Genomic DNA, 15,986 nt, shown 5'->3' on the forward strand with positions numbered 1-15,986 from the left:
CTCTAGCATTTTATCTACATCACATATCAGCATGTGGCTAGTAATTTTAAATAAGTTGCAAGTTGCAGAATATCCCTCACATATAAAACCACATTTAATCTTTACAATGATCTTATAAGGTAGACTTGAGGCAAAGTGTGGAACAATCAGGGAGGTATGAAATATAGACAGTAGGTGCTATTATTAGATAACAAATGCTGTTATTGTCTAGATTTAAAAATGAAGTAACTAGTGGATATTTTTTAGTTCAATTCATTTTTGATAAGTTGAAGATACAAGATTTTAGATGCACATGTAGGAGCAACAATGTTATGAGTGAGACTGCAAAACCTTAGCAGCTGTTGTCTCAGGATTTTAAAATATTCATTTTCACCTTAGAAAATGTGTATAGAGTGAGGCTTGGCAGAGACAGCACAACTCCCTCGAAAAATCAGCTGAGTAATTTCTTGAAGAAGAATGTCTACATATTAAGAAATGCAACAGTGTTCAGTTGAGTAATAAAGCATTTTAGTGAGTTAGGCTAGGAGAATAATGTGTATACTTTTGTGTGAGAGTTGGTGAACACAGACAGGAATATACAAAAGGCAAAAGGATTCAGAAGTCATTATAGAGTCTCAGAAAAAGTTAAAATATACAATTCTCCCAACTAATATCTACATTAGTTTTTTTTCTACTTTTTTCTACCTTAGGAATAAATGGACACAAGGAAAGTGGTTGCTAATTTTAGATTTCTAATGTAAAAATATCAGTACAATCAAGATGTTCCTGAAGCTCCAGAAAGTTTAGCTCTATCAGTATCAGAAGAAATTATTAACTGCCATTTCCTAAGAACTCTGCCATACTTAATCCTGGAATGTTTGCCACTAATTAACAATTAAAACTGTTTGTGAAAATTCAAGCAATAATGTGGTATATATGTACTTCCAAGAATAACATACAATTTTCACATATCAATCAGTCCAGGTCTTTGATTCTGGGAAATATAGAAATGCTTTTATGGGACACCTGGGTGCTTCAGTTTGTTAAGTGTGCAACTCTTGATTTCAGCTCAAGTCCTCTCAAAAGAAAAAAAAAAAAAAAGCTTCTATAATTCTAAGCGGTATCTGGAAATGGAAGGGACAATGTTCTCATACTGCCCTGGGGAGACAGTGGCAATTGGGGAGCTCTCAAAGGCTAAAAAGGACATGAAAACTCCTCCCATGCAGCCTTTCTTGTTTTCTGAATGTAATTTCCTTTGGAATCTGCCAAGGATGATTCTCTCCTGAGGGAAATACAGTGACTTTAAGAGACTGGGAGAGGACAACTATGGGTTTATTATTAGATGTGCTTTTCAGAAGTGGAGTTTTTAAAAGTTTCAGAAAGTGGTGTTTAAATTACTATATAGCTGCAGGGCACCTGTAGTTTATGTGCTAACCATGTATGTATGTTTTCTGAAGTTATTTAATCTGCATTTCGCTTTTCTTTTTTTTTAAGGCAATCACCATAGCAACTGACATCAAAAAAGTTTTATGCTGGCTTTGACACAAAGTATTTGCAGACAATTCCATATATATACTAGGTAGCCTGCATAAGCCACAAATGACTGGTTTCAGGAAAGTGAGAGTTAACCCATTATTTTAGTCATTTACTTCTTATCACCTTAGACAAATAATGAAGGTAGTGAAGAGTACAAAGTAAAAACCATTGAATGTTAGCTGAAACATTGCTTTCAGCTGAGATGGAGGCCCTTCAAAGGTAGCGTTAACTACCTAAATTAAGAGATTGAATACTTTTCAGTCATAAAGTATTCCCTGTAAAGAAAATAATTACTTTCTCCATCCACATCCAAAATTCACAGGAATTCTGGAGAATTCTGGAGACTATCAGAAAAAAAATTTTCATCTTAGATCAGTAATACACACACACAATTTAAAAATACTTGGTGTAATTTTATCAATAACCAAAAATTCTTCGCATGTTATATTTTGACAATATAGAATACATGACATTTTTCTGCTTTTAACAATTAATAGAAACCATGTTTTGCTATGAAATTTGTTTTAAACACAAACATAGCATGTTAAACATGTTTAACTATAACATTTGTTTTCAAAAAGGATTTCCTATCTTTTGAAGCTTTACAGAAATACTCTTTTAATTTTCATCTTGAAAGTATGCTTGGGGCTCCTCGGTGGCTTAGTGGGTTAAGCCTCTGCCTTCGGCTCAAGTCATGATCTCGGAGTCTTGGGATTGAGCCCCATGTCGGGCTCTCTGCTCAGGGGGAACCTGCTTCCCTCTGCCTGCCTCCCTGCCTCTCTGCCTACTTCTGATCAATCTCTCTGTCAGATAAATAAATAGAATCTTGAAAAAAAAAAGTATGCTTTAATGATGGATTTTTCTTCTTAAATCCTACTTACTTGAATTTGTTACTGAAAATATTTCCAGTCATTCCATTTGTAAAATTATAACATCTAGGTTATAGTTAATGAATAACCAAAGTGATAATTTACTTTTCATATCAATCAGATTAATTATTCAATATTTATTGACTACATTTTATTATATGTACATGACTTTTCTAGGTAATACAGAGATAACTTTAAAAGATTCTTTATAGGATCCCTGCCTTTAAAAAGTTTATATTACAGGGGCATCTGGGGGGCTTAGTTGTTAAGTGTCTGCCTTTGCCTCAGGTCATGATCCCAGGGTTCTGGGATTGAGGCCCACATTGGGCTCCCTGCTCAGTGGGAAGCCTGCTTCTCCCTCTCCCACTCCCCTTACTTGTATCCCCTCTCTCACTTTTTCCTCTCTCTGTCAAATAAAATTTAAAAAAAAGTTTATATTATAAGATACAATAATCTATAAAACAGATAAATTGTACAATTCACAAAGAAGTAAGTAGAAGCAGTAATTTACAAGAAGTAACCTAATCATCTTAGAATCTACTTTGTATGATCCCCAAAGAAACCTGTTACAACTTGTCTTTATCTGTATAAGTGAAATGAAATAATCTCATTTATATTATTGTCCCAGAATCAAAAATATCTAAATACATCTACATGAAATCACATTTTAAAATCACATATATGCAGGGTCTTGGAGGACTAAAATTTAGTTTTGGCTTAATTTCCTCTGTGCTAGAGCACCACTTTTATTCCCCTCTGAAGTCAGCACATGGATTCTACCAGTATGAAAGACTTCATCTGAAAAAAAAAAAAAAAAGACTTCATCTAAAGACTTCTCCCCAGTAAACTTCATCTAAAATCCATTTCATGCATGTAACACCTGCTTTTACTTGTCTAGTTGCACACTTGGCCTGGAGTTACAACCTCTTCTAAAACTCAGGATTTGGTTGCTTTTAGACTTGTGAATCTTTGCCTTATATCAACCAACTGCCTTACTTGATTTCCTGACTAATTTCATTTTGGTTCTCATGATCTGAACGTTTTGTGGCTTCTTTTTACATGTTTATTTATTTATTTGTTTGTGTATATGTCATTCCATTTCTATAGTCTGTTGTTTCTCCTGATCCTAAATTATAGCCACCATGCTTCATCTCATTTCTTTTTTTTTTTTAATTTTTTTTCCTTTTATTTTTTAATTTTTTATTTTTTATTTCAACTCATTTCTTAAGGGCATGATGTTTCCTCCCCATTGTTACTCTTGGCCCTGTTTGGCCCACTGTTACGCTAATAGAGATCTTTCTCTCTCACTTTCATTTAGCCCTTTCTGGAATAGGAAGTCTTCCTCTGTGATCCAATGACCCTTCATTGAAGAGAAAATTGATAGACTCATAAAATTTATGTACATTTTTCCATGAATAAATATTTACACATTTCTTTTGGGAAGAGTTTCATAGCTTTTATCAGTTTCCTTAAGAGGCTGCGGACACTCTAAAAGTTTAAGGGTCATTGTTCTTATTTCTTAGTTATATATTCATTTATTCATTTTATTCCATATTTAAGTAGATACTACATTTCTACTGGCTTCATTTCCTTTTTTATTCTCTCTTCCTGGGTATTGCATTAAACTCGGTTTTTGACCCTATACTGTGTTGAAGGACCTTCCTCATTTCACAGCTTTGGTTGCATGTGAACCAAAGACCTCAACATTTTTGGCTTAGAGCTCAAATATCACCATTTACTTAAAAGGCATCCTCATCAAATTCAAATTAACTACATTCTTACTGGCTATCTTTTCTCTAAAATTAGATTCTTCATTTAGTCTGTCAGTGACACTATAATTCTTTTGATCCACTAGGCACAAAGCTTTGGAAATATGTCTTCCTTACCCTTTTTCTCAATTCTCAGGTGGAATCAACCTCCAACTCTATTGCATCGTACAATATAAACCTTCCACTGTCAACCTCCATTTCTCTCAGGCCACAATTATTAGAAGCTTGTTTAACATTTTCCTACTCTACAACCCATCTCTCAACACTGTTACCAGAATGAAATTTTTAAAACATATATCATCATTTACTTTCCATTTTCAGAAAACTTCTCATAGATGCTAATTGTCCTGATGCTAAATCTCACATCCCGAAGTCTATGATTAAAAGGCTCCACAATTTGGTTCAAACTAATTTTTCCAAAAAATTACTTTCCTAGTGTGTCACAACTTCTTTATCAACTGTCTTTTATAAAATCAAACAAAAAACTGTTCTACAATATACTACATGTAATACTCCTATATTAATATTGTGACTAAAAATGCCATTCTCATCTTTATCAAATTAGGTGCATTATTTCAAAACTCATTTTCAAGTTCAGTCCAAGAAGTGTGCCCTGATTTTTCAACATGTTCATGGTATTAATTCTTTAAAATTACATTAAAAATAAAACCAGATTATTTTCTTTGCAAGGTATTTAAGACATTTGAAAGGCATAGAATATTAGATTATTTTACCCTTTTCTGAATATTCCTCACTAGCATGTGAGGCTCTTAATTGTAAAGATTATGCTTCTACCATATGTTTGCTAACCCACAGATTTCTTAGTTATGGAATTTCATAAATACAGAATAATCTATTTATGAAAAATTGTTTATGATAGTGAATAATGTTTTATTCACTATTCATGCAACTATAGTCAGTGCAATGATATTCAAAGCAAGTGTGTCCTTTTCAATATTTGCTACATACTTATACTAAAAATCTATCTATTTTTTATCTGAATTCAAATTTTACTTTGTACCTGTATTTGTATTTATTAAATCTGGTGTCTTTAGTTTACAAGATCGGTTTTCTTTTTAAGGGGTAACCACCCATACGGAAATTAAAGCTAACATTAATGATGTGAAAGAAGAACATTAGATTCAGCATTTTCTTCCATTCACATTTAGAATATAATAGAATATATTGTGAAAAAATTAGAAATATCTGGAGTTTTGTGCCCTAAAATTTAAAGTTTTGTTTTGTTTTGTTTTGTTTTGTTTTTTTAATTTATTTGAGAGAAAGAAAGAGAGAGAACATGAGCTATGGGGTGAGGCAGAGGGAGAAATAGACTTCCCACTGAGCGGGACTAGGCCTGGATCCCAGGACCCTGGGATCATGGCAGACAGTTAACCAACTGAGTCAATCAGATGCCCCATGCCTTAATGTTTAAAATCAACCTGTCTCCCTGTCATTGAAATATACTACAGCTCTCCAAGGGAGTCAATGGGCTATTTTTCTTTTTTCTTAAACACTACTTATTTGTTTTTTTCAATCTTCAATGTATTATGGAAGCTTGATATACATTGAGCATTTTTTTAGGTGCTAGTGGTAGAGCAGCATATAAAACCAAAAAAGTATCTGCTTTAAATGGCAAATATGGTAATTTTAAAATAAAATCAGAAAGCAATAAGTGTTATGAGGAAAACAAGCAGGTAGAAGGATAAGAGTTGTGTGATTAGGGAAATTTTGTGGAGGAGGCCACAAGTGAGCAGAAGTTTGAGTAGAAAAGAGCCATCCAGAGATGGCTGAAGTGAAACTAATGGAAGAACAAGGTTGGCATGGCAGCCAAGGAATGTGACTGGACTGGACTGACAAGTGCCAGTAGATGCAAATTAATAACCTGCAGTTCAGAGCTGGAGAAATGTTTACAGATGAAGAGAGACAGGTGAGTAGAGGACAGCTCATGCAGGGTCTTATTGTTCATGTTAAATATATTGGGTTCAATATTAAATATTTTAAATATGTGTTTAAAAAATATTGCTCTGAAAGTGCCTGGGACGCTCAGTTGGTTAAGTGTCTGACTCTTGATTTTGGCTCAGGTCATGATCTCAGGGTCGTAAGATCAAGTCTCATGTTGGTCTCCACACTGAGCATGGAGACGGCTTAAGATTCTCTGTTTCCTTCTCCCTCGGCCTCTCCCCCTCTCCACACTCTCAAAACAAAACGAAACGAAACGAAACGAAACGAAACAAAACAAAACAAAAAAAGAGAGAAAGAAAGAAGGTAATATTGTTCTGAAATCATGTGGAAAATTAATTTTTGAGGGAGAGGGACAAGAGCAAAACGAGAACAGCTAGTCAGATGCCTCTTCTAGCAACCCAGTGAAGACATATCACACTGGTATCTACTAGGGGATGAGAAGTGGAGATGGTGACTCATATGAATCCAGGACTCATTTTGAAGTCATAACTAACAAATTTTGTTACCAGAATACTGAAGGCAAGAGGGCAATGCAAGATAATTTTTAAGTTTTCATCTGGGTATCTGGATAACTAGAAAAATAGAGAAAGGAGCATCATTAGAAGGACTAAAATGATTCACAAATTCAGGCTCAGGGTAGAATACACATTTTTTTGGCTAGAGTATCTACGCATACTCTCATTGTACTAGGGCAAGGGGACTGAGACTTTACTGGTGATTATGAACTTTTTTCATGTGTTTCAGAGAGTACATCATGGTTGACAACCCCCACACAGGTGCAATAGCATATGTATTATCAGGAAGGGAGGAAATGTTTTAGAGACATTAACTTCAATTTAATAGACATGGCAATATTTAGAATTCTCAAAACTAGAAGCCAGTCTTATAATTCATCTTTAGAGTAAGTTCCTTATACCCTTTATGACAAGTGCCAGTAGAGGCTAATTAATAACCTGTAGTTCAGTGCCAGGCTCATCTTTGTGTATACTGCATCATATTAACTGAGCTCCCATTATTTCCTCTAATAATCCTTAACTATTTCTGTATTCCACACTCTTCCACTCTAAACTCTGAATTGTCTTTGGAACCAAAACACAGGCTAAAACATTTTTATATTAAGAGGTTTTCCCAACACACTATTTAGTGGATAAGACATATTCACAAACATATATTAAATGAAAGAGATCCATACCTTGGGGAAAGAAATCAAATTTGAAAATAATTACGAAGACATTTTTTTTTTTCCGTGATCAGTGTATAATGACTAAGACCATAATACGAAAGATAGCTTTTGGGTCTGTATCTCATACTATTTTCAGCATGTGAAACTCAGCAGGGACACTACATTTTGAACATTAACCAAGTTAATCTGCAGAACACCTTAGCACTCAAATCGAGGCAGCTTTTTGACCCTTCATGTCATCTTTTTCTATAAACCATACCTTTGACGTAAGAATTCTTGTTCTTCCTGATTACGAGAGGAAGGAAATTCTGTCAGCTAAAGCAATATTTTACTACTGGAAAAAAAAAACAAAAAAAAACAAAAACAAAAAAAAACAGAAAATTGTAAATAACAGCAGCAATTTTCCATGAGTGGCAAAATGCCATGGCAAAGCAACACTGATTCTCTCCGAGCCTAGGAAATTCACATTTTAATCCAGCCACCCCATTCCAATAATTTCAAGGTTTTTTGTTTGTTTGTTTGTTTTTGTTTTTAAGAACAAGGAAGTTTATTTTAAGTCATTTTATCATTAAATACCAATGTGCACAGTTTCAGACATTTATAAATATTGTAATATATAGAAAACTGAGGTAATCTTAAAATTATTTAAAGTAATTCAACAATTATTTACAATTAACTCAACCTATATTTGTAGAAACATAATTATGTTTAAAAGTACCCCCAACACAAAGTAATAATTTCACAGTACGTTTCTATCACATTTTTGTCATTCAAATCGCAACTGCCCCGATAAAACCGAAGTTGATTCAATAATTTAGAAACAGCACAATCAGAACTGCACATGCAAACTACCATTAATTCCAAAAAAACAAAACCTTTTATAAAGTATGAGTATTTTCCTACTTTCAACACTGGTTGAAGAAAATATTAGAAGGCAGTTTTTTTCTTTTCTTTTCTTTCTTTTTTTTTTTTTTTTTTCCTTAAGATTATTTGAGAGAGCGTAAGCAAGTGAGAGAGCACAAGCTAGGAGGGTGGGGAGAGGCAGAGGGAGAAGCAGACTCCGTGCTGAAGAGGATCCTGATTCAGGGCTTGATCATGATCTGAGCCTAAGGCAGATGCTTAACCAACTGAGCCACTAGACAACCAAGGAAGCAGTATTTTCTTATTTGTACTAAGTGGAAATTAACTTTAAGATTTAAAAAAAAAAAATTGATGTTAGGATACTATATTAGGTTGCTTTTTATAACATGTAACACTAAATATTTTGAGAAATTCTTGGTTTCACTGGAAGCCATTTCTAACTGCAAACCTTTCTTCATTTGTACTCTGACAGTAAGTGGAGATAATTCTCTGTGATTCCAAATAGAAATTATACTTGTTTACCAGCAATTAATAACATATTTAGGTAGAAAGATATTCTTGGCTTTATTCCTAAGGTTTTCTTCCTACTTAAGTGTTTAACCTTTTTTGTTCTCCCCTCAAAAGAATCCCAAATATGTCTAAAATTATGCCAAATGAAGATAATTTTATGTGGATTAGTGCTTGTTTGAAAACAATATTTACTGTAGTATTCCACAGCTGGTTTTGTTGTTGTTGTTGTTGTTGTTGTTGTTTGTTTGTTTTTGTTTTTGTTTGCTTTTTCCTTTTTTTGAAAACATATACCCAGCTAAAACAATGAAATTAAAAGGTAAGGTATAAGAAATATAGTTGAAGTCTTAATAAAGTATCTTTTATTTTATTGACATAGAACATAAACTTTCAGGGCTGGCTCTTTAAGAAAAAGTTTATCTTTGTAAATATGCATAACTATTGCCCAAAGATTTTTCCCCAAATATTTATACACATAGTAGTCCACTTAAGACCATCCCCATTACAACCTACTGAATATAATGTGCTCTGACTTTATAATGGGCTATCCTCTGTATATAAAATATATAGGCTTGTATGTTACACAGGAAGTGAAAAATATAAAAAGGAGAGATGAAAAAAGAAAGGGAAAGTGTCCTTCCCTACAAACCCAGACAGCAGTTCAGTGAATTAGTGAGACTGTGTAAAATGTTTGAAGAATTTCAGTTGTGGCAAATACCTTTCTGAAAAATATCTAAATTATGAGAGCACCAAATTTCCATTTTAAGAATTTAGTAGCCACTCATTTTTAGGGGGTTGGTGTTCACCCCTTAGTCAAGTATGTGTAGTGCAGAGAATCAAATCCTAGAACATCCACATTTGAGTGTGTTTGATGAAAGATTCCAATGAAGGACCTGAATTCTTCCTCCATCTCAGAGAGAGTGGGGCAGAACAGGATGGTAAAGGAGGGGGCTGGCCGGCCCAATCTTAACTCTTGATGTTAAAAAACACACCAAATGCTTCTATTGCAGTCTCTCTGCTGCATTTTCATTTCAAGCCACAGGCCTACTTGGAGGGTTATGCAGCAACTGGCTAATAAATAAAATCAGAGTCTCTGAATAGTGTCATCACATTAACAGACAATTGCTGGATTTTCTCATTAGGCAAAGCATTCTCATCTTTGGAATCCATGAGTTCGTATCGTTTATGTGATACTTGAGATGTACCTTGCTCTGATGAATATCACCATGCTATTCACTACAAAAAAAAAAAAAAAAAAAAAAAAAAAAAGCGTAGACTACAGAAGATAACCAGGGTCACCGCTTTCCAAAGACTCAGTTGTAACCCAACCCACTGACTCCATCACAGCTTTCTTTCATGTACATAACAAATTTCACTTTCCTCAGCATTGGTCTGGGGTTCAAACCACTCCACTGTGACCGCTGACAGATCCTCAGATTCAAGACTCCAACTCCAACTCCTTCTGCAGGCCCTGCAACCCAGGGCAATTGTTTTGGGTATCAAGGGCTTCACTACTGGGATATACAGAATATCTTATTGCAGCTACATAAGGATTTTGTTGGTGGTTATTCCTCTGTCTACCTCCAAATGAGTGAGTGGAATTCGATAGTCTCAGGTATCCAAAATCTTCCAGGTTTGGAAACAAACAGCTTCTAATTCAACAAAAGCAATATGGCATTTATTGGTGAACCGGGTGAGCCCACAGTTGATCCCTCTCACACTAGGTTCCCATTAAGGTGTATATAACACCCCGAAAACCTGGGGACAAAGTAGCAGCCATAAGAACTATCTACTTCTTTAGCAAGTTTTTCAGTTTCCTCTGAGGTCTTTATAATTCCAAGATTGTCTCCTAGCCAGCAAATAACAGCATCAGCTATAGGTACAGAGCCTGCCAATGCATAATACACTGGTTTATCTCTGCCAAGCTTATAACTCACTGTGGTCAGAAGGCCATGTTCAAAAAATACATACTGCCTGTATTACATAGTAAGAAACAGCCTACTCCATCTTTTGTTTTGTCCATCCTGGAAGCACATTGGCCCCACCAATGCAGCAGACTGGTTCCCCAAACACCCAGATATTGGTACACCTTCAAGGCCCCAGGTGTCATTAGGTCACAGATCTCAAAAGAACTCCAGACATTTGGAAGAGTTTTCATTGGAATTTCAAAAAAAATTGCAGAGCTCTTTATCCCATTCCAGAGAATGAATGTCAAAAAACATTATCTTACTTGCATTGTTATATCTGTGCAATGGACACCTCCACTGGCCTCTCCTGTCAAACTCCAAATAAACCATGAATCATTGGTCCCAAAAGAGCACTATCTTCTTCAATAGCCTTTTGGATTTTTCTCAATTGCCAAGGAGCCAAGAAAGTTTCACTGCACAGAAAATAAGTGCTAAGTGGAAGGCCTATCTTGGAATTCTTTTACTAAGATTCTCAATGGTAGACCAGGTTCTTCGATCATGCCACACTGTAGCAGCCTAGAGAGACTCTCCAGTTAACTTGTCTCAGACTATAGTAGTTCACCTCTGATTACTGACACCAGTAGCCTTTAGGTTGGAAATATCAATATTGAGTTGTCCAAGTTTCCCACATGCTTTCTCTGTATACACATAGATAAACTGCACAGTGTCCTTCTGGTCTTGTTCCACCCATCCTTCTCTTGGAAACTCTTATTTTATTTCCATTTGATGATGACTAAGTCATCATCTGTGATGTTTTTGAATTGTTTTTGCCGTTTTTGAATTGAACATCAAAAAGCGCGTTGAGCTGATGCCCTGGTCCACAGTCCCCACCAATGGCCCCAAACTGCTTTTTTCTCCGTGGCTATCATGAAACCAGCTTGAAGTGAGCGGTCTATTGTGGCTTGTTTCCCAGGTAACAGTGGTGGGAGGGTGAGGGGCAGGCCTCTAGACTGAAAGACAAGGCGGGGTGCTACTACAGGACCCCCAAAATTTCAAGGTTTCTAAGAGGATGAAAAATATGTTGTTTCTCTCTCTCTCTCTCTCTCTCTTTTTAATAGTGTTTTTCTGCTATGGTATTTTAAGTTCCATGAGTAAAATTAATTACAACAATACTACCATTAACATGTCTACCTATATATTACCTACTCATACTTGGGACATTGCATGGCACATATTAATCACTATTTCAAGTTTTCTTAAAAAAAGTAAGATGCCATTGTATAATAAATGCAGGGAAATAATTTATGAGATCTTTTTTTTCTTTCTATTGATTAACAAGTGTAATTATGCCCATTCACATCAGCAAGCCACAGAACTAGTAGTATGCTGGCAAATATTTAACCCACATTCCCAAGATAAAAAAGCCTTAATTTGCAAATTTGCTAAGTTCCATGGTCAACTATGGATGATTCCAAACTATTCATGTGATATTGCTGAATGGTGTACGCTGGAGGAAATGAGAATAGTCAGTTTTCTTGAACAAGTATATTCTTGAACTAGTACTATATATACAAGTTGATATGTGAGAGTTGCCATTGTTTATATCACAAATCAAAAATCTTAATAACAACCTAAAATACCTATGCAATTACAGATTTTGCAAGCATTTTCTCCAAAACTAGATTTCATTTCTTTATTATATATTCTGCATTTTCATCTACTTACTCGTTTTTATTCTAGGATTTTGTCAGCACTGGCTTAGAATTAAATGGGCAAATATTTGGTACATGCGCCATCTCTGTTCTCCACAATATCTTCGTATGTATCATATACATAACTACAGTCCTTCCTCCTCTAACTTAAATCCATCATCCTTCTCCACACAGCACTCCAGAAAGCCATTTCCAATAAAATGTCATTTGACAAGTGGTTACAGCTGCTTTGCCAATCTCACATACCCTTGTTAATACTAACAATGACTAACACTTATGGAATCCCTTGCAGAGCAGGACTCTAAATACTTTTCATATAATTACTCATTTAATCATCCTGACACCATTAAATAAGTTCTATTTTTAAATATGTTTTTACAAGTAATAAAATCAAGAAACAGAGGTTAAGTAAATTTTGCTAGTCTTATAAATGGAAAGCCTGGAATCATAACCAGACATTTTGACATTTTTACTTGGCTTTGAAATCAAGATTTTCATTTTCTTCCTTTTAAAATATTTTTTCTAGAGGTCTTTTAACATCCACATCTGCCTGATTCTCCTGCAGTCCCTGTCTCTACTGGCCTTCCTCAACCTCATCTATTAAGATCATTATTACACCATGTCTCTCATTACTTTGAGTAAAATTGAAAGCAATATCATAATTTTACGTTGTCCAATTCAAGACTATGAAATTATGTGTCTTTATCAGTCACTCAGATTTTGAATTCTAAGCACTGAACTGAATTTTTCCTAAAATAGTAACAGAAAAGCTAGACTGGCTGTTTCATTTCATGCTCTATCTCCCTAAATGAGTTGTTCTTATATTTTTTTAGGCATGATATCAATTAAGTACTACTTTTCTAATCCTTCACTGATATTCTGTATTTCAAAGTGGCATACATGCAAATTTTCATTCTTATTTTTTTGACTTTTATTGTGTTTATTATAATTTCAATAAATATCATTAAATACCTAACCAGGTGTTTATGTACAAATATATAACACATTTGAAGAAAATGAAAAAAATTATTTTTTTAAAATAAGAAAATTAGAGGTCAGTGGTGAATTGAAAAGTGTTCTATAGGTACAGTAGTTTTTGAATAATTTTTAAAGTATCTATTTCAATTCTTCATTCTTCTTTACTATTCATCATTCTGAAATTTAAGAATGTTTTAAGCATTCTTAAATGGTTAAAGTCACCTAAAACACGTTTTGAGTATAATGTATAATATGTAATGTAGTATATGTTAATGTAATACATGAGATATATAATATATATTAAGGTAATATATAATAACACATTACATATAAAAATATATACATTTTTCTCTATGGATCTCTTATCCTACAGCCTTGCCCTTGCATTTTTTTAAAAGATTTTATTTATATATTTGAAAGACAAAGATTGTGACAGAAAGCATATGAAAGATGAGCTAGAGTATAAACAGGGAGGAAAGGGAGAAGCAGGGTCCCCACTGAGCAGGGAGCCCAATGTGGTCTTGATCCCAGGACCCCAGGATTATGACTTGAGGAGAAGGCAGGAGCTTAACCAACTGAGCCACCCAGGCACCACTGCTCTTGCATTCTTTCCCCTCTCTGGGATTTTATTTTTTCCTTCTATGGATACTATCGGAATTAGGTGTGGTATTAATAATCCGTCTTTGAAAATGTTTTTTTCTTTTTTTTCCTTTTTTTGCAGTGGGCTCCATTTTTTGTCTGTTTTTTTTTTTTTTTTTTTTTTCCTTTTGAGAAAATCATCAGGGACCTGATGGAGTTCTAAGGTATCATCTGAAAAAAGCCAGATGTCTACTATCTAGATGTGTGTCTTATTATAGAGCTCTTGTTCCATCAATCCTTTTGTTCATCAGAAAGATGGACTCCTAACAGTTCAATATATGGAACACACATTTTACTAAAAGACAAATGTAATTACTCTAGCCAGGGTATGTTTAAGAACACAAATCTACCTTCAAGTCATACTTAATTTTAAAATAACATATTTGCTATATCTTAATATAGTCAGAATGCTATTTCTTTGTCATCCTAATGTTTATGAGGAAAAAATCATAACATATTGTGTAGTAAAATTTTAAGAAATAAAATATCTACTTTTCTTGCTTCATTCTGTAAATATACCTTTTCATTATTATATAGACAATTGAATTTTGATACAAGTATATTATGATGGAATTATTCCTGCTTTTGTGTTTCTGAAAAGTTATTTATTTGTCTTCATTTAAATATATGTTAAATATTATATTTTATTATATTTTACATTTATTTTTTTTCCAGGAAGAGAATTCTCTGTACCTAAGTATTTTTGCCATCTCAATACTTTAAATATGTTCTTTTACTATCTTTAGCTTTATGGTTCTGACTAGGCATCTGCTGCTTTTCTGTTTTTTGTTCCTTTATATATAGCATTTCATTTTTAAATAGCTGTTTCTAATTTTCCTTTTATTATTGGTTTAAAGCAATTTGATTATGATGCACAACAGTCTGTTTTGCTTATGGCTTATTAAGCTTTTTTGGATTTGCAAGCTTATTTTTTTATTGTTTTAAATATTTTTAGATAATATTTATTAAAGTAATTTTTCTATCCCTTCTCTTTCCTTCAAATATTACAGTTATACATATATATGGTCCAGAGCCTACTGAAACTGTAGTCAATATTGTTGAGTTTTTATTTCTGTGTTATATTTTAAATAATTTCTACTTCTATATTTTAAAGATCATTTTTCTGTTATGCCTAATTTGATTTTTTTAACTACAAATCAGTGATTTTAAATGTTTCAGATGCTTTCTAAAAATATATAGAATTCTGAATTGAGCTTTTATCAAGTATCTTTCATATCTCCATTTTATACACTTCAGTTTTCCTATATCTTATTGAATATCTAGAACATAATTATAACTAATTTTGATGTCTTATATATCATCTCAAATATTTATTCTATAATCAAATATTCACGTGTCATTTTCAATAGTTTTTCTTTTTTTCTTTTTTTTAAGCTGTAGTTATCTACTTCTTTGGGTAAATAATTTTTTTTTACATGATAACAATTGAATATTTTATCCTTAGGGATAATGGATATTCTCATATTATTTTAAATGTTTTCCAGGGTTTTTTGTCTTTTTATTTTTTTCTTCCCCCTTTGGGTGTGTTTAAGTTAATTGGAGTGATTTTGATCTTTTGAGATATTTCCATACAGTATTTAAAATAGGGCTAGAACATTTACTCTAAGGCCAATTTTATTCATTATTGAGACAATAGCCTTTTGTATAGTTTGAGGGCCTATATTTACAAGTTTTTCCACTTTGATAGAAAGAAACAGGAATTCTTGATGCTCTATTTGAGCCATAAGCATTGTTCTTTCTACTTCTTTCAGATGTTTTTTTTATTCAGCCTTGCATATTTTCCCTGCATACATGTGTGTATTTGTCACCACTCAGGTGAAGACTTGAAGGTACTCTCTGGAAAACTCCATAGTTGTTTTTCTCCCTTACCCAACCACTCCCTCATTCTCTTATACAGGTCTCTTCTTTCTCATCCTCTACCATGCCACACATATTTTAACTGCTTTGTCATCTCTAAATCCCAGCTGTGTTTCCTCAAATCAGGAATATAATCAGGCACTGCATGATGATTTACTCCCTGCACTGCAACCTGGAAATTCTCCAAGTATTCCAAGTACTAAATT

At 33.7% G+C, this 15,986-nt stretch overlaps 1 pseudogene across 1 annotated transcript; it reads right to left on the bottom strand.

Annotated features, from left to right (window-relative positions):
- Positions 1 to 10,235: 10,235 nt before the first annotated feature.
- LOC309840260 (glycerol kinase pseudogene) lies at positions 10,236 to 12,369 on the bottom strand (annotated as a pseudogene). Its single transcript has 2 exons — positions 12,361 to 12,369; positions 10,236 to 11,578 (listed from the first exon to the last, which is right to left on the bottom strand). The product of its transcript is annotated as a glycerol kinase pseudogene (transcript).
- Between the last annotated feature and the right edge of the window lie 3,617 nt (positions 12,370 to 15,986).

The sequence above is a fragment of the Mustela nivalis genome, assembly GCF_964662115.1.
Source record: "Mustela nivalis genome assembly, chromosome: 9".
In the NCBI taxonomy this organism is placed as follows: Eukaryota; Metazoa; Chordata; class Mammalia; order Carnivora; family Mustelidae; genus Mustela; species Mustela nivalis.